Genomic DNA, 26,445 nt, shown 5'->3' with positions numbered 1-26,445 from the left:
TTTTAGTCAAACTAGTTTTTCTTTTTTACTTGTTAGATGGATCATTCTGCAATTACTTATATTAACATGAGTATCATTTTATTGGCTCAGTGGCACATTTTAACTTCATATCCAATGAAAAATAATAGGCACCATTATACTTTATATAGTAAATGGTCTTACTTTATTCAGCCAACATATTAAATGGTCACAGGATTCCATGTCAAGAGTTTTTTTTTTCTAGTTTCTTTCTTCATCCCCTAGACATTTTAAATTATCTGTTGTTGATGATGATATTAATGGATGTAGCTAGAACTGAAGTTATCAGTCTTAATATGCTACCCTGATTTACTTTCCATGGATATTGAGAAAAACCCTGTATTCCTTGGTTTAAATCCATCAGAAAGAATCTTCATGGAGAATTTAGGAACTGGAACGAAAGGTCCCATTTAGGTTGAGTATTGAGAAGCACCAGCCCATCTCCTGGAGATGAAAGAGGGAAAGCCAGAGCAGGACATGAGGAGGAGGAAGGACAGGAGTCCAGCAGATCTGGCTCATGGTGCTGACGTCATGAAGAAATGTCTTTTTACTTTATAAGCCTCTTCAACTTCTAACATGTGCTTACTAATTAGCTTTAGATTGGAAATTTCTTACGATTAAGCTGCTAAACACCTTATGATTAAATAATGAGAGATCTGCTAGAAAGACTGTGATTATGTGATACGGGCAGGTATGTTGCATCTGGTTAAAAAAATCCATTAACCAAATCTCCAATTCCCTAGTGGATAGTTAACTGAGATGTCACTGACCTGAAAGAGTGTTGTAGAAAAGATATGACTTTCAATATCGTTTAGATAGGTTCAGATGGGTACACAGAGGGAAAAAAATGCAATTTTTAAAAGTAGGTAAATTTGAAAGTATTATTAACACTGATGTGACTTCATTTACTAATCACATCACTGTCCATTAAATTATGAAGTAATAGCTCTTAATAGCAAAAACGGTACTTCATTGAAGTCATTATATTAGTAACAATGCTTCTGTCAGCAACTTTCCAAACATGTCCACAGTCTCCATGGCTTTCCATTGTTTTTCATTTTTTAGAGTATTGACTCTGGAGTTAATATTTTAACCTTTATTGCTTTTGCCACACTTTTTGATCATTTACTTTATTACATTTATTGTATTAGTTTCAGAGTTTCTGTCAAGGTCATAACATCTTAAACATGGAGATGGACTCTCAAATCTTTTAATATCTTTTTCTATTTTAATTAATGTAAGGTTTAAGAGTGGAGTAAAGCAATTTCAGTAGTTGATCTAAAATGTATAGCATACCAATATTATTCAGTTCAAGGAGCCGCTTAACAGTACACAGAAATTTTTTTATTAACCTTTTTCAGTGCTACAAAATGTGTGTTAGTTCCATCACTTACTTAAAATGTTCATTATATCTATAAAAAATATATATAACATATATATTTTTATATCCATGAACTGACATCTCAACTATCCACTAATATATATATTATATATATTGTTGCTGGATGGAGAGATATATTTATCCATATATGAAAGATTTGAACTCTCAAATATATATATGTATATATATATGTGTGTATATATATATCTCCATCCAGCAACAGTTTTGACTTTTTGTCTCTATTGGACTCCTGGGTTAATTTTAGTTGGGATCCTGTGTTACTGAGGTTGAAAACATTATCATTTATTATAATCTTGTAAAATTCTTACGTTTTCTGCCAGCAAAGGACTCTATATTCAGTATCAAAATATTGCTCTTTGTAACCTCAGTATATGATTATTGATTTTACCCACTCACATAATCTATATATTGTATTTGACCAAAGGCCATAGAATAAAGAGAAACCATACTCCATGAATTGAAGATCAAAGTTTACCTAAAATATGAAATATTTTTTAGTTTGTTTGCTTTTTGTTTGGATACTGACTACAGCTTTCAAAGAGAAACAAAATAGCTGTGATTCTCTTTAGAAACAATGTGCCCCCTCACATACACACATGCACAAAAAGTGTAAAAGACAAATGTGTAAATATTTATATTGTATAAGGGTGTTTAGATATTTAGTGTAGGGATTTTTAAAATTTTTCTACATTCTTGCATTATTTACCTTTTCATATTTTGGTTGTGCAATACAGATTTTACATACAATAAATTCTGCAACTCATTAAAAAATGTACAGCTTATTCAGAGTGGTGGAAGAAAATACTTCCACATCATTTATACTTAATTTTTATAATAATCTTGTTGTGCCTTTAAACTATAGTAACTATGAATTATAGTTATTATAGCAAATATGAGACAGGGATAATTGAATTTCCGTTAGAATAGTGACAAGGTTAAAAAAGAATATTTTCTCTTCTGAAAGAGAATACAGCTATTGATGCTAGTAGCTTATCACATTTCATCAGTTAACATTTATTAAGTAGCTTAGCTAGCATGGATTTTGTTTTTAATTATCTTTGTGTGGTGAATCACATATATTGATTTGCATATATTGAACCAACCTTGCATCCTAGGAATAAAGCCTAATTGATAGTCATGAATTAACCTTTGATGTGCTGTTGGATTCAGTTTGGTCGTGTTTTGTTGAGGAATTTTGTGTCTACATTCATCAGAGACATTCACCTGCAGTTTTCTTTTTACAGTGTGTCTTTATCAGGTTTTAGTAACAGGATGATCCTGGCATTGTAGAATAAGTTAGGGAGGAGTCTCTCTGCTTCCATTATTTTGGAATCATTTCAGTAGACTTGGTACTAACTCTTCTTTGTATGTCTGATAGAATTTGGCTGTTAATCCATCTGATCCAGGGCTATAAACAGGTTTTTTATTACTTATTTAATTTCAGAACTCAACATTTACTTGATCAGGGTTTCAATTTCTTCATGATTCAATCTTGGGAGGTTGTGTGTTTCCAGGAATTTATCCATTTTTCTCTAGATTTTCTAGTTTATATGCATAAAGGTTTTCATAATAGTCTCTGATGATCTTTTTTTATTTTTGTGGGATTGGTTGTGATTTTTGTCATTGTTGTCATTTTTGATTGTGCTTATTTGGATCTTCTCTCTTTTTTATTTGCTAATCTATCTAACTGTCTATCAATCTTGTTTATTCCTTCAAAAAAATCAACTTTTGGCTCCATTAATTCTTTGTATGGATTTTTTATCTCTATTTTACTCAGTTCTGCTCTGATTTTTGTTCTTTCTCTCTTTTTTTCTAGTTTTTTCTTTTATTCTGCTATCTTTGAAGACCATTTTTCTTATTTTTCAATTTCCTTTATGTGTAATGTTGTTGTTGTTATTATTATTATTATTATTATTATTATTAGAGACAGAGTCTTGCTCTATTGCCCAGGCTGGAGTGCAGTGATGCAATCTCAGCTCACTGCAACCTCCACTTCCTGGGTTCAAGTGATTCTCCTACCCCAGCCTCCCAAGTAACTGGGATCACAGGCATGCACCACCACACCTGACTAATTTTTGTATTTTCAGTAGAGACGGGGTTTCACCATGTTGGCCAGGCTGGCCAGGCTGGTCTCAAACTCCTTACTTCAAGTGATTGCCCACCTTGGCCTCCCAAAGTGCTGGGATTACAGGAGTGAGTCACCATGCCTGCTAGATCTTTAATTTGAGATCTTTCTAACTTTTTGAAGTAAGTGTTTAGCAGTATAAACTTTTCTCTAAACACTGCTTTTGCTGCAACCCAGAGTTTTTTGGTGAATTGTGTGTTTGTTTTCATTTACCTCAATGAATTCTTTTTTTTTTTTTCCTTAATTTTGTTGTTTACCCAAAAGTAATTCAGGAGAAATTTGTTTAATTTACATGTAATTGTGGTTTTGGGCTATCTTTCTGGCATTCATTTTTATTTTTATTCCATTTTGGTCTGGGAGTATGGTTAGTATGTATTCCATTTTTAAAAATGTATTGAGACATGCTTTATGTCTGAACATATGGCTGATCTTAGAGTATGTTCCATGTGCAGATAAGAAGAATGTATATTCTGTGGTTGATAGGTGGAGTGTTCTGTATAGTTCAAGGACTGACAAAACAAAAAAAACAAAAAAAACACTACATTTCTTTTCTCCATTTTGGACAAGATTCCCATCTGCAACACATGTCTCAAGTTAGACCCTAGGGCAAATTCAGTTGATTTCTAATTTGAGATTTGTTTCTCCCTATTGTAATTAAGTTCAAGGTCTAGGGAACATAAAAAGTTCTCCATTCAGACTCCATTTCCTATCGCACTTTCTTCCTTTTTTTTTTTATTTCTGTAGGACACATTCCTCCCTCCACACAGCTCCTCAATTCTAAATATTAGTTTTCTCACTTTGGGAAGGATGCTAAGTCAACACTAAACTGCTGTTTTATCATCTACAACATACATATATCAATATCTACCACATAGGGTTGCTGTGAAGAACAAGTGATAATGTGTATTAAATAAATTTAATAGTATCTTGTTACTTAAAAATGCTGGATGTTATGGCTGTTATGTATTTTTCAAGATCCTGTTCAGGCATCACCTATTTTGTGAGTATCTCCAGTTCCCTTCTCTTCTCTATGCCTATACTCCTCTCTGAACACAGCTTTCACCTTTCTTATACCATTGCATTTTTATTGCTTCTTGTCTGTCTTTCCTGCTGTGAAATCCTTGAAGTCACGGGCTGCAGCGATCATATTACCCAATGTAAATTCATAACTCATAGAATTTTTAATATGATTAAGGTTAGGAATATTGTGAAGATCTAAAGACAACAAAGATATTTGTATATGCCACTAAGCAAAGAAAGGTATGAACATTTTTAGGGTCAATACTGAAAAGGATTGGATTCTACAGCCAGCAGAGACATCAAAAGCAAAATTGGTCATTTTGGGTTTTCCAGGGGCAGCCTTCCTATTAAACATTTCTGTTGTCAGCTAAAAAGTATGACTATTCATTGGTTATCTACAGAGTTTAGATATTCTGAACACTTCAGCTTACCATCTGGTATTAGTGTAACAAATGAAGGAATTGCAGCCCAACAGTCCTTTAACCAGACGATGAGCATGTTCAAGTCATTCTGTTTAGTCCTTGCTTCCTTTCTGTTCCCTTCAGCAATTAAACATGTTGTGTGTCATGATACAAAAGTATATCTAGATCAACAGGGTTTGTTCATGTTTCAGAGTCTCATTTCTCTCTTGGGATGATTTAATAATGGTTTATGTATGAAGTAGGGCTTGCAAGAAGGTGGGGGAAATAAGGGCCACCCATGTCTAGGGCACACCAGTTGCTAAGCTACTTCTTCAGAAAACATGAGTTAGAAACTTCCCAGCCTTTTATGGGGGATGAAAATCTCATCATTCCAAAGGAGATGATAATATTTTATAAGAAATAAAGTTTAATTCCTTCAGTTTCAATAAAAGTTGAGAAGGTTTCAAGGGTTTTAACTTTGCATAGCTTGATGGCTTAAGTAATTCTCATCATTGTTGTGAAAAACTAATGAATAAGAATACAATTCTAAGAATTTGGGGATACTAATTTTTTAATAGTTCTTTTCAACTTGTGATCTGTTCTCTTGGCTGAGTGGAAAATGAGCATAAATTGAACAAAAAGGAAATTAATTTATCTTATTTTTTTTTGCCCCAGTTGAAATTTAGAGCTATAGCTACGACCACCTGAAATCTCTGTAAGAGATGCTAAATGGCCTTTTCCTCCTCATTTTATAGTCTCCATTGAGGAATGGGAATATTATGTGACTTACATTATAGCAAATAATTTTTAAAACATGGTTTGTATTATAGGATGGTTTATAAGCATCAATGACTGATGATTTGGTGAGTAGTTTACACCATTTGCTTCTTTAAAAAAAAATTCAATTCCTTCCTCTAGATACACTGTTCACACCTGTGGTCTGAAAGTTTGTGTTTCCCCAAATTCATATGTTGAACCCTAATCCTTTATGTGGAAGTATTGTAAGGTGTGGGCTTTGGGAGATGATTAGGTCGTGAGGATGAAGCCCTCATGAATGGAATGAGTGCTGTTGTAAAACACACCCCAGTTGCCTTGCCCCTTCCATCATATGAGGACAGAGCCAGAAAGTGCCGTCTGTGAGGAATGGGCCCTCACCAAACAGAGAATCTGCTGGCTTCTTGATCTTAGACTTCCCAGCCTCCAGAATGATGATAAGCCAGCTGTTGTTTACAAGCCACCCTGCCCATGGAATTTTTATTTTTTTATTTTTTTATTTTTTTGAGACGGAGTCTCGTGTTGTCGCCCAGGCTGGGGTGAGTGGCGCCATCTCGGCTCACTGCAAGCTCCACCTCCCGGGTTCCCGCCATTCTCCTGCCTCAGCCTCCCGAGTAGCTGGGACTACAGGCGCCGCCACCTCGCCTGGCTAGTTTTTTGTATTTTTAGTAGAGACGGGGTTTCACCGTGTTAGCCAGGATGGTCTCAATCTCCTGACCTTGTGATCCGCCCACCTCGGCCTCCCAAAGTGCCGGGATTACAGGGATGAGCCACTGCGCCTGGTCCTGCCCGTGGAATTTCTGTTACAGCAGCCTGAACAGACTGAGACATTCATTCTTCTTCTCATCTGCTCTGTGGCCTGAGGCAGGCTTTACTGTCTACATCACCAAGGAACCCTTACCGTCTGGCTTCCAGCTGAGTTTGGCCAATGAGACATAGCAGAACTATATGAGAAGGTAAAAGCTTGAGAAAGAGGTCAGGGTATTTGCTCTTCTCCCTTCCTTGCTTTCTGAGGCCACAGGTCATTTGGATCACAACTAGAGCTCTCTCCAGGTTCTGCAGAAATAACACATTTCTACAGTTTCTTGTTTCTGGATTCTTTACTATTTCTTCTCTGGTCCCTTAACTCTTTTCACAATGCTATAAGGAGTCTTATGCTTTGTTCATTGCTCCTCTGTGTTAGCCATGTTCCTCTTTCTGTATAAATGCGGAATTTGTTACCAAAAATAGACCTAGGAAACTGACTTCCAAAGCGGAATTCTGGGATTGTGTTGCTCGCATATTTGATGAGCTCACACAGTAATATCAAGACTACTCAAGTTTCTCTGTGTAGTGACTTGAGATGGAGGGAAGAATGAGACACTCACAGGTCAATATCTCGTGATATTTATTCACTTCATGGGTGTATTAGTTATTCATCACTGTGTAACAAGTAACCTCAAAATTTAGTGGCTTCAAGCAATAAACACTAATGATCTTACAGTTTCTGTAGGGCATGAAGTCAGGAGTGTCTTACCTGGTATTTTAGGTATTTCTGACTTACAGACTTCAAAGAGGTTGCAGTTGAAATATCTGCTGGGGCTGCAGCCATCTGTTGGCTTAACTGAGGATAAGAAATCTGCTTCGAAGATGTCCCACCTTTATGTTTCTTGCTGGCTGTTGGCAAGAGGACTCAGCTCTTTACCGTGTAGGCTTCTTCATAGGGGCTGGCTAAGTATTGACATGAAACTGGTTTCTCCTTGCAGGTCGAGGGTAAGTAGGAAGCCACATACTTTTTGTGTGTCTGATATAGAATTCACAAACCATTGCCTCCAGCTCATTCTGAACATTAGAAGTAAGTAGCTAAGTTTAACCTACACTCAACCAGGGATGGAAGAGTGGGATTAGGTTTTACCTTTTAAAGAGGCTATCTAAGAATTTGTGGACATATTTTAAACCATTACAGGGCAATAGTGACCACAGAGTTTATGGAATATCTGATTGTTTTTTATTGTCCCTGAAATATTACATTTTATTGTCGGTGAGATACTACATGGTATAAAAAATTCCAGTGTTCATTGTACAAATATAGACAAACTGACCACCTTGAATGCTTGTCTCAATGCATCATGAAGAATCTGAAAGCCTCTATGATGACTTTAACAGGAGGTCTTATTTCCTGTATTTACAGGGTCAGCCTGGCTGAGTATTAAATCCGTGGACTGCTTTTAAGTGTCACAAGATTACAAGGCCAAAACAAGTGCTCAGTCCTGTCAGATTTTCTGTGCTAAAGTAGGGGACTGGTTATGAAACAGTGGGATCTGAGATGTGAGATGAGAACCTTTGAAGATAAAGGGATGAGTCTGAGACACTGAACCTCCAGTCCTCAAACCTTCCTTGTTTCTACCTAGGAAGCTATAAGAATCTTCTTTTGCATAAAAATGTTTTAATGCCTCTTCCTGTAGAGGTGCTTTCTTAGGAGATGCTAATTCTTCTCAGGCCCTATCCCCACTAGAACTCATTGCCTCCTAATGCATAAAGATAATTAAATCTTAGCATAGCTGAGACAGAGAAGGGGAAGACCTGCTCAGGGTGAGGAAACGATTAAACTAAAGGAGTTTTGCCTATTTTAATTCTTAGGTATCTAGGAAACATATGGCGGAAGATATTATAAGAGTACTAGACAAAGGAAAACAAAATATAAGATTGGGTGAAGATTAATTTATTAAAATAGATGAACTCACTCAGGATTTAGAATTTAATAAATTGGCTCAAGCACTGTCCATAAAAAACTACGTATGCTTTATGGGTTCTCTTGCCACCCCACTAAAGGGAATTAGAGAACATACACCTAGAGCTTAGAATAAAGCCTTTCTTTCTGCTGACCATTCTCTTACATTTTCAAGGCAACACTTGCTTTGCCACTGAGCCCTGGTAGAGACTGAATTTCTAACAGTGGACCCACAAGTGATTATATAACATGAGCTCCTTGTCAGGAACTAGACTCTACCAATCAAAAACTGAACTAACCATCCATGAAATCATAAATGTAGCTGTAACAGCAACATTCTTAAATAAATGAAAATGATGTAGAGAAAACTGGCCTGAGGAGGGAAGGTAGGTGTGAGCATATTGCATGAGCAGGTAGCTCAGAATCCCAATTCTGCTATTTCATCACCTCTACAACCTACACTCTGGTCTCATGGGGAGTTTCCACGGACGAATTACGAGAGCAACAAAAAGCACAGACATGGCTTACAAATGGGTCTACAAGGTATGCTGGCACCAGCCAGCTGTGGATGGCTACTTACATTAGAATGACACCAAGGCTGGCCATGAAATACATTTCTGTAGAGAAGAGTAGGCATAGCATGAGGTAATTTATCTGATTGTCCACTTTGCATGACAGTGAGGTAGAACTCTTATTTTAAACATCGATGATAGGTGGGCTGAATGGTGAGAAATTTGGAAGTAGCGGAATGTAAGGCTAAGGGAATATTATTGGAAGAACAAAGAGGAAGTTGTGTGTATATGAACTTCTTGTGCCAAGTCATCCATGTACTGTGCAAATGCCCCCAGAGAATGCTCTTATTAGGTGGAGAAGATCATCCATCCAGTGGGTATTATCCAGCCTCTTCCTCTCCTCTCTGCTCCGTGCTCCCTGCTGCTTGCTCAATGAGCCTTTGTCCAGAAGGGCCATGCCAACAGGAATGGAGGCTATGCATGGGCTCAACAATTAGGATTTCACACTGCCAAGACTAATCTGGCTACTACTGTTACTAATTACTCACACTGCCAATGACAAAGACAAAAGCAAAATTCTCAGGGTGGACCCACAGGAATCAACTGGTTAGGATTATTACATTGAACTACTTCCACTATGTGGGGGGCGGTTAATGATTCATCCTCACGAGAATAGATGTATGTCCCAAGTTTATATTTGCCTTCCCTTCCTACATTGCTTCTACCAGCGGCACAATTTGTGGACTTACAAAATGTTTTATTCATCACGGCAATGTCCCAAGCAATGTAAGCTCTGATTAAGGAGTTCTTTGCAGGGTAAAAGAAGTGTAGTAATTGGTGAAAGCCTGTAAAATCCGTATGCTCCATCACTTTTAAGCAATTGATATGATCTTGAAATAATCTTCTGAAGGCTCATTTACAGCACCTCTAATACAGAGGCATTAGACTGAAGGATTGGGGTCCTATAAGACGTGGTATATTTCTTAACCTCCAGCAACCAAAATGATGTCTTCTCTCCAGAGCCAGAATACACAGATCTTATTATTAAGATGTGGAAATGTTAGTGCTTTCTTTTATTGTTGCATGGAGAAGTGAGGGTTAACTAGCCCAAGATTAACCCCATGGAGGCTGGCCACAGAGAAAAGAAGTGGTGCCCCTTCAAAGCTCTGAGGAAACTAGCTACATGCCTAGGCAATAAATCCTATTGGAATCCATTTCACCTTCCATCATGCCAGAGAAGAGCTATTCTACCTCTAAGTCCCAACCTTGAATATTCTGGTAGTGAGTCATGCTACTAGCAAACCACACAATACATCTGTAGCCAGGAGGCTTGTTTCCCCAGCTTTCTATTTATGCCAGGGATGAGGCTAGTTTATCACCAAGTATGAATGCTGAGCTGGCAGGATAGAGCTGGAACTACAATTCCACCACATCCTCATGCTATTATGTTGCAGCCCCTGATTATACTAGGAATGAAGCCAGTGTTTCCTATCATGCCGTTTACTCTAACAGCCCAAATGTTAGCATCTTTCTCCCAAAGTCTAATGTCTAGTCCTGTTAAATCTGTGTACACTACCCTGGAATGCAAGGTGCAATGGAGTATCCACATACTTTCTACTGCTTCTCTGTATATAAATTTTCTCCAAAAAACTCAGTGCCAGAAGGTTTGGCTAAACTCAGCCATACATCAGAGGGCAAAGGAACTTGAGAAATGTCTTCTGTAAAGTGCATCCTTGCAGAACACAAAGGAGGACAGAGAAGGAATGTGAAGGGGCTTATGTATAATAACCAGCATAATTTCCCCCTGCAACCTCAGCATCCATTCTTGATTTGTATTTGGATGAAAATAAATTGCACATACACAATGTAGATGATTCTCATATTCCTATCAGCCCGCTCATCACTGTGGGGAGAAGTCTTTTCAGCCAACCCAAAGAGAAGCTAAATTGAAACGTTAGCCACCATCAATGCTTCTCCTAGAAATGAAAGAAGAAGAAATAAGTAACAAATAATTCATATCAAACATAATTGCCATAGTTCATGCATTGAAGCTGGCCAGAGGGCTGTGTTAATAATCACAGATTCCTTCTCCCCTTGGCACTTGCAATATAAATATTGCAAAAGTTATGCAATATCCATTGCATAACCTACATATGAAACTTTTGCTGCTGAACCAAGAAACAGACAAGGTCGTCTCTTTCCTGATGAGGAAGATTAATCCTGGTTGTCAAGAGGAAAGAGAGTTGCTGCTAAACAGACTGGGGTGGAGGTAGGCACAGGGGAGTATACCTGAAAGCTAGGGGTTTCACTGAGATATTTCTTGATATTCTCATTTTAAATAATAATGGTTAATAAGAAACTCTGATGAAGTAATAAAGAGAGTAGACTTTAAGGATTTGGAGACTGGGAATGAAGGTTTGACTCATCACCAGGTAAAATCTTTGACTAGCTAGGGTACTGGCAGAAAGTCGGGGAATATATAATGAATGAGGGAGAAGAAATCTGTGATTATTAACACAGTTCTATGGCCAGCTGTAAGGCAGGGACCACAGCAGTTATGTTTCATATGAATTATTTGTCATTCATTTCCCTTTCCTTCCTTTCTAGGAGAAGCAATGGTGGTGGCTAACTTTTTGACTTTGTGTCTACATTGGGCTGACTGAAACAACCTCACTCCACAGTGATGGGGTGTGTGATAGGAATACGAGTATTGTCTGAATTAGGTATGTGCAATTTTGCATCTGAACACAAGTCGAGAGTGGATGCTGAGGTTGAAGGGGGGTGGGAAATTATGCTGGTTATTCTACAAACACACCTTCACTTTCCTTCTCTGTCCTTCTTTGCCTGTCTTTGTGCTTTGAGAGGATGCACTTTAGAACAGACATATCTCAAGCTCTCCTGCCCTCTGTTTTCTGGTCAAATCTAGCTCTCACTAGAGTCACTGGCAGGAAACAAGAGTTGGGATAAGAAGGACACTGTGAATTTAATTTCCTTCCTTTCTTCTCTGCTGGACTTTTTTATTTTATTTTATTTATTTTTCGGACAGAGTCTGGCTGTGTCATCCAGGCTGGAGTGCAGTGGCATGATCTCAGCTCACTGCAACCTCTGCCTTCTGAGTTCAAGCGATTCTTATGATTCAGCCTCCCGAGTAGCTGGGACTACAGGCATGTGCCACCGTGCCCAGCTTATTTTTGTATTTTTAGTAGGGACGGGGTTTTGCCATGTTGGCCAGGATGGTCTCCAACTCCTGGCCTCAAGTGATCCAGCTGCCTTGGCCTCACGTAGTGCTGGATTACAGGCATGAGCCACTGCGCCCTGGGTTTTATTGAAATGGCAGATTCATTCCTCTACATAAAGGCAGAGCTTCTTACTAGCAGTCCTTGTCCTATGGCTGCAGCTCTAATTGGGTCTTTCCTTTGTCCCTTCACGTCTAGGGGTGGCCATTGGCCTCCTGCTATTATGTTCCTTGGGTTCTTTGCCATTCATTATTGGTTTCCTTAACCCCACCCACATCTCTGTAAATAGATCTTTCATTTAAAATGTCCTCCATTATTTCTTTGAATGTGTCAACTATTTTCTGCTTGACTTCCATCAATATATGCTACCTGACATTGACACGAATGAATTCTAATATGAAAAGTTTACAAAGTGAAATTCAAATTCTTCGACACTTCTTTCATTGAGAAGTAGAATTTATGTCTGCTCTTCTTTAACCTTGGCTGAACTAGAACTGCTTTGACCAATAGAGAATTGTAGACATGATACTATGCAACTTCAGAAACTAGACGAGAAAGACCTAATCCTTTTGGGCACTTGCTTTCTGGAGACTCCCCGGCCAAACACTTCCTTTCAGAACTCAGCCGCCATATTGTAAGAAGCTCAGGCTACCTGGAGAGATTATTTACAGGTGATCTAGTGACAGTATCAGCTGAGATGGCCTTGGCATCCTTCCAGCCCAGGCACCAGGGACTGTGTAATGTAGGAGAACAGTTCATTTTGTATCTGTTACTCTTGTGCACATTGTACTCTCCAATCACATTATACTTTTTGGTATTTCTTGGAAGTATATTGTTCTTTCTCATTTTGAATAACTAAATATTCTTATATTTCTGCCAATATATTTTCCCAATAAGCTCCTTCTTCCTGCATTGAGAATGACACCACTTTATTCTTCAGATCTGAGTTGAAAATTATTTTCCCAAGGTTGCTTTTGTTGACATTTAGGCAAGCTTATTTTAGTATGAATAAACATATTGATAAATAAGTGCAATCAGTAAATAATAAACATATATGCTTATAATTAATGGGAATTTTATATGAATAGATGAGTATAGAAATGTCAAGCAAATATAATCAAATTGGACTTGAGATATAAACTTAATATTCATTATTATTTGGACAACAAAAGATTAGATTGGACAGAAGCTTAAGTAAGGGAAAAAGTAGGCTGAAGACAGAAGATAAAAGATTAGATTGGACAGAAACTTGTGTAAAGTGAGAGAAAAAGTAGGCTGAAGACAGAAGACAAAAGATTAGATTGGACAGAAACTTGTGTAAAGTGAGAGAAAAAGTAGGCTGAAGACAGAAGACAAAAGATTAGATTGGACAGAAACTTGTGTAAAGTGAGAGAAAAAGTAGGCTGAAGACAGAACCTACCTAGTGAAATGCCGTCATCAACTACCTTGGATAAAAGAAGAAAGACCCATGAAAAAAAACAACCAGAACTTCCGGAGAGAACGGTCAAAGCAGAGCAACGCAGAAATGAAAAGAAAAGAACACGTAGAGAAGGAAGAGGAAATTAACAATGTTAATACTGTTTCAGGGAAGTCCATTAATTGCGGCAATGAATGATTTTTAAGTTTGGAAATTTTCCATCTATTTTTGAAATTTTTATCACTTTAAAAATAAAGGTGGTATATAAGTAAGGTATACACCATAATGTTTTGATATACATAGAGACATAATTACTGCAAAAACAAATTAACATGCTCAGCTCCTCACATAGTTACTTTTTAAGGGGTGAGAATGCTTGAAATCTTCTTTCTTAGCAAATTTCCAGCAAAATCCCTCTAATTTCAATATACATTACAATATAATTAACTGTAGTCCTCATGTTGCACATTAGATCTCTATACTAAAGCAACTTTGTACCTGCTCCATTCCCCCAAACTTTCCACTCCTGGTAATCATCCTTCTATTTCCTGCTTCTATGTATTTGACTCTTAGATTCCACATAAAAGTGATACCATTCAGTATTTTGTTTTCTGTTTTTGTCTCATTGCACTTGACATAATGTCCTCCAGGGTCATCCATGTTGTAAATGTCAACATGGATGAATAGTATTTTAAAGACCGAATAGTATTTTGTTGTGTGTATCTATACATATCTCACATAAACTGCCTTCTGATTCTCCCAAAGCCAGGACACTTCTCTCCAGTTTCCCTGAATTATCTAGTGCATACATCGTCATCTTTCCTAAGCTAAGGCCTTGGTACTGGTTTTCCCAACTCCAGTCTTGTTTTCTTCTAATTCATTCTCTGCAAGACACCAGCCATAGTGATTTTTCTCTAGATCAAAAATTATGTATATCTTAAAATCAACTGTGATGTTCGTTGCAGAACACTGTGAGTATATTAAAAATCACTGTACACTTTTTTTGGATGAATTGTATAGTATGCCAATTGTATTTCAATAAAGGTATTACAAAAATAAGTAGTGTGACATTTGCCAGATAATATTGAGATAATTTTGAATGGGGTGGGAGGAGTGGAGATTGTTTTTGGCATGAGAAGTGGAGAACAGAATGTAAGCTCCATGAACCCAAGGGTTTTTGCCTGGTTTTACAGTGTTATAGACACTCTTCTGTGTTTAAAACAGTTGCTGGCACAGAGAAGGTGCTCGGTAAATATTTGATGAATGAATAAATGAAATAATAAGGGGTAAAGGGACCACATAAGACAAGAGAAAACTTTTCTTATTTTAGGATGGATGAGATGAGAGTGTCTTTGGACTGAGGTAAAGTGATAGTTGTGAAGGAAAGGAGAGGAAAGAGGTCACCTCTTTGGCTTAACTCTCCCTGCAGAAACTGCAGTCACTTCACCTTTGTATTTGTAACTGTATATTGAGAAGTGGGTAAAAGAGTGATTTTTTTCAATAAAGTTTTGTTAAGAGTAAGTACTAGTAATTTCTCTGTGATGGGTGGTGGTGACCTTCGGAGCCTCTCTACTGAGAACCTTGATAATTTCACCTGATTGTCTTTCCTCCTACCAAGTATTTACTATTGAGTAAAATTTATCTTATTTATCCTAGCTTTGTGATTAAATTACCAATTTAATTTTATTGATTTATTCTTGCAGTAGGTAAAACAATGGACAAGAGGTTTTATGCAGAAGCTTTTAGAGTTACATCCTATATGCTAAACATTAAGGCTGTTACTTCTTTTTAAATTTATTTTTATTTCAATAGTTTTTGGTGAACAGGTGGTGTTTGGTTACATGGATAAGTGCTTTAGTGGTAATTTCTGAAATTTTGGTTCAACTGTCACCCGAGCAGTATACACTGTACTCATGTAGGTGCTTTGTCTGATTTCCTTGTAGATTCTGAATATGAATCCTTTGTTGAATGCATAGTTTGCAAAAATTTTCTCCTACTCTGTGAGTTGTCTGTTTACTCTGCTGATTATTTCTTTCTCTGTGCAGAAGCTTTTTAGTAGGTCCCATTTATTTATTTTTGTTTTTATTGCATTTGCTTTTGGGGTCTTAGTCATGGACTTTTTGCCTAAGCCAATATCTAGAAAAGTTTTTCTGATGTTATTTTCTAGAATATATATGGTTTCGAGCCTTAAGTCTTCGATCGATCCATCTTGAGTTGATTTTTGTGAAACGTAAGAAATGGGGATTCAATTTTAATCTTCTACATGTGGCTTGCCAGTTTTCCCAGCACCATTTATTGAATAGAGTGTCCTTTCCCCAGCTTATGTTTTTGTATGCTTTCTTGAAGATCAGTTGGCTCTAAGTATTTGGCTTTATTTCTGGGTTCTCTATTTTGTTCCATTGACCTACATGTAAGGCTGATATTTCTAATGCAAGTAGTTCATCTACCTACGGATTCCAATGTTTCTCTGAGATTGAAAGTATCATAATTTTTAAATTGTTAACCTTGATGTTTTCATTTGCTTTCATTCCCTTGTTAAATGTTTCATGTGAAATTATACTTTTCATGAAATGTTAATTCTAATAGAGATCTGGCATTTGGCAGTTATTGACAAATGTTGTATTTCCAAGGTTACAAACAAATGCTTATAGGAAATGAGAAAGGATGATAGAAAATCATATAGGGAATTTTAACCATGATCACATTGTTCCCTAAATAATTGAAAAAAAAATGCATGGTTGATATTTTGGAATCACATAAAGATTTCAAAAATATATTGTTGTACAAGCTTGTCTTGCATGATTTTGTATAAGAATTAAACACCAAAAATAATACCAGCGTAAAAGAAGAAGGATTAGGGGAAATAAAAGAAGACTGAGGAAAATTAAGTGAGAGGTTATAACATTTTAGAAATCATGAGAAGTTTTTATGTACTTTCACCACCAAGAAGGTGGTTGTTTCAAAGAATTATACATAATTAAATAATTTAGAATAAAAATCGAAATACTGAATTAGACACATTTGAAGGAGAATGAGCAGGGGTTCTCTAAAAGCAAAATCATAGGCGGCAAACAGAAATAAGAAAAGGGAAGCTGGAGAAAGTGGAAAAAGTAAAAGGAGAAGGGGAGGAAAAGATAACAGAGTGTTTTGGAAAAATAAAGATGAGTGAAGAAGTCTTAGGAGTTCCATATTGATAAAAAATGACCAGGAAACAAAAGAAAAACAGTGAACATAATTATTTCCATCAGATTTGGTTAGATAATAATTCATGGATGTTTATTTCAGCTTTTTTTAACAAATATTTTTTAACTTTCTGTATCAGGTATCCTGTTAGGTTACAGAGGTGAAAAGCTGAACAAAGTGGTTCAACTCTGAAGTTGCAGTCAGTGGAAGAAATAGTCACACAAGCACACATACTTTCAACACAGCATTGCCAAGTCCCGAGATGTAGATGTGCACAGGATGCTAGAGGAATAGGGATGAGGGAGGCAGAGCTCAGTGGGATGTAAAGAAATTATTTCCAGAGTTGATGATACTTGATGGGAGCTTTAAAGATGAGTATTTTTCAAAGAAAGGTGGCATGAGAGTCCTTGGAAGACTCTCACAAGCTCCCAGAGATACATAACCACATCATGTACGCAGGAAGCTACAAGCAGCTCCCTCCTAAATGTATAAATGAGCAAGAAGGAAAACGTCATGAAAAGGGGCTGCAAATATGGGCCCAGGCTTAGTCATGAGGACCTTGCTTGACATGCTAAGGAAGTTCATCTTTTACCTTGGGATGCTGGGGTGTCAATGAAGGATCTTATTTTGGAGAAATACTTGGTCATATTTTATTTTTAAATATGGCTGAGGTATAGATGAATTGAAAGAGATAACATCAAAACTAGAACCAAAAAGACAATTGAGGTATTTTAGGTGAAAGATGATACATAAGAACTAGGAGCCGGTCATGGTGGCTCATGCCTGTAATCCCAGCACTTTAGGAGGCCAAGGTGAGAGGATTACTTGAGCCCAGGACTTCATGATCGGCCTGGGCAACACGGCCAGACCCCAATTCTGTATTTAAAAAACACAAATATTAGCCAGGTGTGATGGCAAACCGCTGTAGTACCAGCTGGTACCTGGGAAGTTGAGTTGGGAGGGTCACATGAGCCCGGGAGTTCAAGGCTGCGGTGAGCTGAGATCATGCCACTGCACTCCAGCCTGGGCAACAGAGGGAGATCCTGTCTCAAGAAAGAACTAAAGCAGATTCAAAAAATTTCTATGGGACTTGGTGATTATCTACAGAGAGGAGTCTCAAATGGCATGTAGGTGATGTAGGTGATTAGACAGACTGATGCCATCATCTAAGATCTTGAATTAAGAGGAGAAAGGATTTTATCAGGAAAGATGATGAGTTCAGATTTGAATATTTTGACTCTAACATACCTGCTGAATATCTAGGTGGAGATATCTTATAGGTGATTGAAAATTGTATTCTAAACCTCAGAGGAGAGAAGTGGTGGAAATTAAAAACTATGAGAGTGGATGAAATCAACCTGTGGAGAACAATTCTGTCTCCTTTATTCTTATTATTTCATTAATTTTTATTCTTTAATTCTTCTAATTTATGTGGAGTAATTTTGCTGTTTCTCTGCTTTCCTATACCAGAAACTTAGGTTTCATTTTCAGACTTTCTTCTTTTTAATATAAATACTTATGGGTATAAATTTCCAAGTACCATTTTTTGTTTTTTGCTACATTCCATTAGTTATAAAATGCAGTATTTTCAAAATCATTGTTTCTTATTTTAGACCCATGAATTACTTAGAAGTGTGTTATTAGAATTCAAAGCAGATATTTTATTCTTAAATAGCCTTTATTTTTAGAAACACTTTAGAGTTACGGAAAAATTGAGAAGACAATGTAGAGTATTCTTATAGATCCCCCACATAGACGCCCCTGTTGTTAACACCTTACATCTTTACAGTACCTTCGTTATAAATAAATAATCAGTATTGATGCATTAGTATAACTGAAGTTCAAACTTTGAGTCCCTCAGTTTTACCTGGCATCTTTTATCTGTTTCAGGATTCCATCCAGGATAACACATTATACTTAGGCATCCTCTCTCCTTACTCTTGTCTTGGTTGTGATGGTTTCCCAGATTTTCTTTGCTTTTGATGACCTTGACAGTTTAGAGGAATATCAGGTATATTGCAGGAAGCCCCTCTACTAGAGTTAGTCTGACATTTATCTCATGATTAGATTGAGATTGTAGATTTTTGGGATAAAGATTATAAAGTGTCATTTTCATCACATCCAATCAAAGATATGCACTACCATTGTGATTTTTGACTGTTGGTGTTGACCTTGAACACTGCTGGGATGGTGTTGTCAGGTTTCTCCATAGGTTCTCCACAAGTTACTCTTTTGTTGCCCTTTCAGTCGCTGTGAGCAACACCCACTTAAGGAACAATGAGTTATGTTCCCCTTCTTTATGGGAAAGTATGTATCTGGATTATTTGGAATTCTGCATGATTGATTTGTCTCTTCTCCCTTATGTTTTTCAGTCAACAGTGTGGGTTATGGATATTTATTTTGTGTTTTGTGTTATGTTTCAATACTATTTTATTCCAAATGCATATTTTCAGTTGTCATTTAAAAGTTTATTTTTACACAATTGCACTGTAATCAGTCAATCAATCAGATGCATGGGATTATAGTAGTTATTTGAAATTTGTTGACAATTCCTTTAGTTCCTAATAGACATTTATTTTCCATGGGAATTCTATGTGTGCTTAAAGTTAATATGTATTCTTCAATTGTAAGGTACCACGTGTGTTAATTACATCAAGACTGTTAATTTTAATTTTCAGAGCTTCCCTATTCTGGTTCATATCTTTTCCCTCCTTGGTCTATCAATTATTGAGAGAGGTATGTTAAAACATACTTCTATGATAGTCAATTGGTCTTTCTTTGGGTGGAGGGTGGAACTTTATAAATTTACCCTTAATTTCTTTAGAAACCGTGATGCATAGGTTTTGGGTGAACATCAACAATGCCACTTGCTGCAGCTAAAAGTTGTGGACTGAAGGTTGATGGGTGGCATTGGTCCCTCACTCTTTTGATCTCCTACAGACAGGAGTCCTTGGACTTGGGTGCAGCTGCATACACTATGATATTGTATTCCAGCAGAGAAATGCTATTTCTTATTCACATGACAACAGTGATAGCATCCTTGGATGTGAGGAATATGCACTGCATGCTTAGAAATCAAGGAGTCTGAGCTTAGATGCCAGTTTCTACAGGGGTGCTGGGAGATACCTTCTGTGTTACCTGGCACCCTTAGTCGGGGTTAATGGCTTTGTCCATGGGAAATTGATGTGATGCATGTTCCATTCACTATGGGAATGGAGAGATGGTCTTATAAGAATTTGACTTTTAGTTCATTTCTTTCTTAATTGCCCTCTCTACAGCCTCTAGTAGAAAGAGGTGGTGGTGGTAAGAGCAGATATTCTTTTGTTGTTCTTAATCTTAGAGGAGCTCTTTCAATCCTTTACCATTAAGTATGATAGTTACGGTTTTTTTCAGAGATGCCCTTTATCAAGTTACCTTATATTTCTATTTGTTGAGAGTTTCTATCATAAATGGGTGTTAGACTTTGTCAAATGCTTATTTCGCATTTGACTGAAGAAGCACAAGAAGTACAGTTTGAGATGAACATGTGGTTTCTGTACTTTATTAATATGGCATATTACATTGATCAATTTTCTTATATTGAGCCACACTTACATTCCTGAGATAAATCCCACTTAGTTGCAGTGTATAGTATGTTTAATGGGTTGTGGGATTCAGTTTGCTAGTTTTTGGTAATTTTTGGGTTCATATTTGTGAGGAATTTTGATATGCAGTTGGGCACTAGGGCCATTATCATGCTGGGATCATTGAACTTAATTCCAAATTGTGCTTTCTTAGGGTACTAAAGGAAGCTAAAAATTGTTATGAAACTGGGCTTATGTTTAGGAATGCTCATAAATTCATTTCATTGTCTCCTCACTACCCATAGCTAAGACCGAGAGAGGAACAAAGCGTATCTTCAAGGTGCCTTATTTTCTTTTTCTATTTTTTCCTCTAGAATTTTGTCTTTCAAGTTCCTGAATTTTTCCTGAATGTCTGATACAAACTCCCATCCTAATAGAACCTCAGGCTTTGTCTTCTTAGCCCCATTTTGATGGCAGTTTAAAATCCAGTTCCAAGCTAGGGATTCTTAAATTCTGTATGTCATGGAACACACAAAAATGTTTATATTTCTTCACTTGGCCACCTGGAGAGCTGAGTGGATCCATATCTGCACCAACTGAAAGAAACCCCTTTATGCACCATCAGCTGTGAAGTTCAGCCAGGCCACCAGGAGCTGAAGCTTCTGAGCAAATGTCCACTCAGCTAGTTGACCGTTCTGTGTCCAGCTTTTACTTGGAGACATTTGCTTAATACCATGCTGGCCCAGCCAATATAAAAACTTGCTCATGATATTTATGTAAAATAATATTTTATAATATCCATATTGTAATATTTAACATGGCCCCAGTACTTACTTTGCTGAGGGGTTTTCTGAACACCGTGCTTTCCACTAGGGTTGGACTGTGACCCACCAAAAGATCCTGTCTCAACCTCGGAGCTGATGCTCAGGAGCCTTTGGAGTTCACGTACAGGAAGAATAAAGAAGTTATGGTCACTTCCAGCTGCTAGTTACTCCTGAGCCTCGGCTGCTGTCTAGCTTTTCCCATTAGTTTGTCCAAGAGACAGTAAAGGACTCTTCTAAAAAGAATCCCTGTTTTGTTTGAGTTAGTATTTTATGACTTTGGTTTAAACAACTGGACACACATGTTGCACATACACACACATATCAAAGCACAATCCAAAATATGCACCCATTTTACTTCCTCTTCTCCTATTCTAAGCTATTATATGTAAGGAAGAGTGCATAGGAGTGGAAGGAAGGATGAAGGAGAGAACAATGTGCCTGAGGATGAAGGGGGAAGTAAGAAAGCAAGAGTGAGGGTGAGTCGAGAACGGAGAATATGATTTGCAGCCTGACGATGTGGAATTTAGATAAGGATAATGCAAATACAATTTTCAGGAAGGTGTTTTCTGAGTTGTGCGAGGTTGATGATTATAGTGATTATAATTCAGCTGTTATGTGTGTCAGGAAAATTTTTTAGCATAAGATGCATTGAAGTTTCATTTATATGCAGTAAAATACATGCTTTTAAGCATGCAGTTCTATGCATTTTGATGAAAGTGTATCATGTTATCAACACTACAATCCACATGTGAGAAATAGTTTTAAAATAACTCATTTAACTCTCACAATGAACGAAGAGGCAGGAACTGTTATTATGGCCATTTCACAGATAAGGAAACTGAACCACAGAGAGGTTAAATGCTCCAGTGACCGAGAAGATAAAAGAATCCTGGGAGTTTGACTTCAGAGCCTGAATTTTTAACTAATGCAGATCTCCTGCTCATTCTGTCTTTGAACTTTTAGTAACAACTTAAATCATTTTCTAGACTCCTTGGTCTTGGTTTTGTGTTTTTCTTGGATAGAACAATATGCTGAAAATAACTCAAGAAGCACAGTTTGAAGACAAAGGGGTAGATAGAAAATAGAAATTGATCTGGGTAAAGATACATGGATAAGTGCACTGATATTCTGCTTATTCGTTATTCTGTCCACAATATACATTTAATTCAAATAAACAACTCTTTCTGACATACATTTCTCAATCTGAAATTTGGGGAGAAATAAAATAGGTGTTCTGAAGATCTGTTTCTGTCATTGAATTTACCATACCCTGTATGAGCTTCTTAGATACAAACGCATGCCAAGAGCCTCATGACATTACCAGCATCCAGTTCCCTCAGACATTCGCTGCATCACTGTGACAGAGAATGGGTAATTTGTGTTCTTTCTCATGACAATTGCTTTCCTAAAAGACTGGATAATGTCAGATCAGAAACTGAATGTTGAGTTCCAAGGGATTAGAAGTGGTGTAGACCAGCATGGACAGTGAACTAGACCCCAGGAGAGTGAAATAGCTGCACGCTCGGCAATGCTCCTCCTAGTTCTGGCTGTCTCTGAAGTGGGAGACATACTAGATTTTTCTTGCAGACCCACCACCAGAACCTTGTGAGTGTTATAATTCACAGTGATATGTCACGTAAAAAGGGGAAAATCCATTTGAAAGTTATTAATTAGAAAGAACTTCATTTTGTTTTCAAAAACAATGTGGTGTCTCAACTTCTTATCATTTTGTGTGTATTACCTTTAATTCATAGCGTAATATATACATATATATGAAATCACGTTTATTTTTTGCTGTTTCTCTTTTCCAGGCACTTTTTTTCTGTTGAGCTGGACATGAGTCAATAAGAGCTAAAAGCATGTCTTTATTAAACAGCTATATGTGCAAATCACAATAAAAACTATCATTTATGGGGGGCTTGAACGTCACAGACACGTCTGCAGTTTCTGAGGTAGGTCTTGCTGTCCTGATTTTACATAAGAGTAAACTCAGAGGGGCTGACTTCCTCAAGGCCCCACAGCAAGTACTTTATGAGGTCTGAATCCAAACAATCTGACATAAAATACTGTGACATTGAAGTTACACAACACACACACATGCACATACGTACACGTCACACAAACACTGAAGTTAGAGCCATTCTTGGTTATGGAAATAATACATTTAAAAATTCATTCTTGCAGTTATTTTTCTCAGCTTATGCTTAATGAACTGAATTAGGGTGAAAACAGAGTATGGAAACTCTTTTCATGGTTAGCTTTTGATTTGTGTCCTCTGACAATTATTAGATTTTTTTTTACTAACAAAATGTTTAGCATTCTTCATTTGGTTACTGGTGCTTGGGAGGCACTGGAAGTTAATCAGAAGGCATGAAAAATACAACTTCATTTTGTTTCTGACATCCAAGGGCTTTGCCCAGCTGCAGCTATTTCTGAGAAACAAAGGGCATGAGTACATTATTTGTTCCTTTTGCCAGCCATGCATCTTAATAACAGCAAATACCTATGTACATAATGTACAATTTAATAAGGCTTGTTATTAATGTTATACTCTTCTACATATGAATCAGTACAATTTAGCCACAGAAAACTCAGTATACAAGAGTTTATGTGCTTTATTCTATTTAAATTAGAGCCAGACATGAAGGCTCATGCCTGTAATCTCAGCATTTGGGGAGGCCGAGACAGGGGTATCGCTTAAACACAGAAGTTCGAGACCAGCCTGGGCAACATGGCAAAACACTGCCTCTACAAAAAAACAAACAAACAAACAAAATTAGCTAAGAGTGGTGGTGTGTGCCTGTAGTACCAGCTACTTGGGAGGCTGAGGTGGGAGGATCGCTTAAGCCCAGGAGGTCAAGGCTGCAGTGAGCCATGATCCCACCACTGTGCTCCAGCCTGGGTGACAGAGCAAGACCCTGTTTCATTAAAAAAAAAAAAAAAAGTTAGACAGTGACTTTCATTATATTTTGCATTATTATATATTGTTTTTACACAAATGCACTAATTCCCATACATTTGTCTTAATTCAGTCAGTTTATTTTTGGTTTACTTCTTCTTTTTTTTTTTTTTTTAATTTATTTATTATTATTATACTTTAAGTTGTAGGGTACATGTGCATAACGTGCAGGTTTGTTACATATGTATACTTGTGCCATGTTGGTGTGCTGCACCCATCAACTCATCATTTACATCAGGTATAACTCCCAATGCAATCCCTCCCCCCTCCCCCCTCCCCATGATAGGCCCCGGTGTGTGATGTTCCCCTTCCTGAGTCAACCATTATGGAAAACAGTATGGCGATTCCTCAAGGATCTAGAACTAGATGTACCATATGACCCAGCCATCCCATTACTGGGTATATACCCAAAGGATTATAAATTATGCTGCTATAAAGACACATGCACACGTATGTTTATTGCGGCACTATTCACAATAGCAAAGACTTGGAATCAACCCAAATGTCCATCAGTGACAGATTGGATTAAGAAAATGTGGCACATATACACCATGGAATACTATGCAGCCATCAAAAAGGATGAGTTTGCGTCCTTTGTAGGGACATGGATGCAGCTGGAAACCATCATTCTTAGCAAACTATCACAAGAACAGAAAACCAAACACCGCATGTTCTCACTCATAGGTGGGAACTGAACAATAAGGTTTACTTCTTTTCTTCACTCATAAGTACATTTTATTTTGGCATATTTTACCTTTTTAGGCATTTAGGTTTATACTTCTTGTGTCTCTTGTGTTGCATGTATTTATGAACTCAGAAAATTTTATTAAAATATAATTTCTTTGTGACAGAGAGTGAATTGAATTTAAAGGGTGGAGAGATTTCCATAATGAGGTGTCTATGATATAAAACGCTGAAGACATTTTTCAAAAAATACCTAAAAATATATTTTTGAAATGGTTGCACTCAGGGATCATTAACTATAATGTAAATAAACTGAAGGGAATCTTAGAGATTATTTTACTTCCCATCCTCATGTTTTATAGCTCAAAAAATTGCCTTTTGAATTTAACAGCCAATAACCTTAATGTCTTTTTTTTTTTTTTTTGGACCAAGTCTCACTCTGTTGCCCAGGCTGGAGTGTAATGGTGCGATCTCAGCTTGCTGCAAGCTCACCTCCCAGGTTCAAGCAATTCTCCGGTCTCAGCCTCCCAAGTAGCTGGGACTAGTGCGAACCACCAAGCCTGGCTAAGTTTTATATTTTTAGTAGAAATGGGGTTTTGTCATATTGGCCAGGGTGGTCTCAAACTCCTGACCTCAAGTGATCCACCCGCCTTGACCTCCCAAAATACTGGGATTACCGATGTGAGCCACCATGCCCAGCCTAATAACCTTAAGGTCTGTCCCTGTTACTCTTAGAAACTGAACCTGAAACCTACTTTCACAGAGGAACTAGAGAAAAACTAAAGTGCACAATTCTTTAATTTCCACTCTTCAACAGGACTTGATGACCAAGCAAACATAGGAGGTGATATTACTGAGCAGAGGGCTCGCTGCCCAGTGCACTGGAAGCCGATACTGGCTTTTATTGTGAGTCGATCAACAAGGAGACCAGGTGTCCAGCTCAAATCTGTCTCCTTCTGCTGACTTTACCACCATATTTTTACTAAAAAGATTTAAAGGTGGATTGCGGTATTAGCAGGCAATTGGTGAAAGGAAAAAAGGAAAAGGAAAGGAAAAAAGGCATGAGCAGCTATTCTTTCATGTTACCTCATAGGTCCCCTGTGCAAATTCAGGGGGCGTTCATATGAAATATGCTGTTGAAATTCAGGCTGTGATTTCAGCAAGGTTGTTCTGCAGATAATCTAATTGCTACACTGGTTTTAACTGATTTCAGCCAGTTTTGTTATCTTACAAGCAAAGGAAATTTCAGTGCTGTGTGTGTGTGTGTGTGTGTGTGTGTGTGTTATGCAAACTCAAATTCTGTTAGTCATTGGTTTCTTTAACTCTTTGGGACATGGTTTCAGTGAGAGAAAGGGAAGAATTGGGCTTGGCTCCTGGCTCCTGACTTTGATGACTGGATGACTATTCACCAAGATAAGAAGAGTCAGGCTTCAGAATGGGGGTTAATACAGATTTTGAGCTAATTTTTGGATATAGTAAATTGAAGGTGGAGATCACCAGGAAACAGGTTTTTATGCAGGCCTTGGAAATCCAGAGAAAAGTATAATGGTGATTTTCTCCAACAGTACTCATCACATTGGGTGTTTGAATGGAGAAAGCAGATGGGTCTCCTGGACT

The 26,445-nt window shown here is 37.4% G+C and overlaps 1 long non-coding RNA gene across 2 annotated transcripts in view; it reads right to left on the bottom strand.

The window, feature by feature from the left end:
• Nucleotides 1–26,445, bottom strand: part of LOC106994574 (uncharacterized) — a 273,272-nt gene that overhangs the window by 14,285 nt on the left and 232,542 nt on the right. The window lies entirely within an intron of this gene.

Source organism: Macaca mulatta, chromosome 18 (assembly GCF_049350105.2).
Source record: "Macaca mulatta isolate MMU2019108-1 chromosome 18, T2T-MMU8v2.0, whole genome shotgun sequence".
NCBI classification, from domain to species: domain Eukaryota; kingdom Metazoa; phylum Chordata; class Mammalia; order Primates; family Cercopithecidae; genus Macaca; species Macaca mulatta.
Note: the sequence above shows the minus strand (reverse complement) of the source record. Positions and strands in the feature narration are given on the sequence as shown.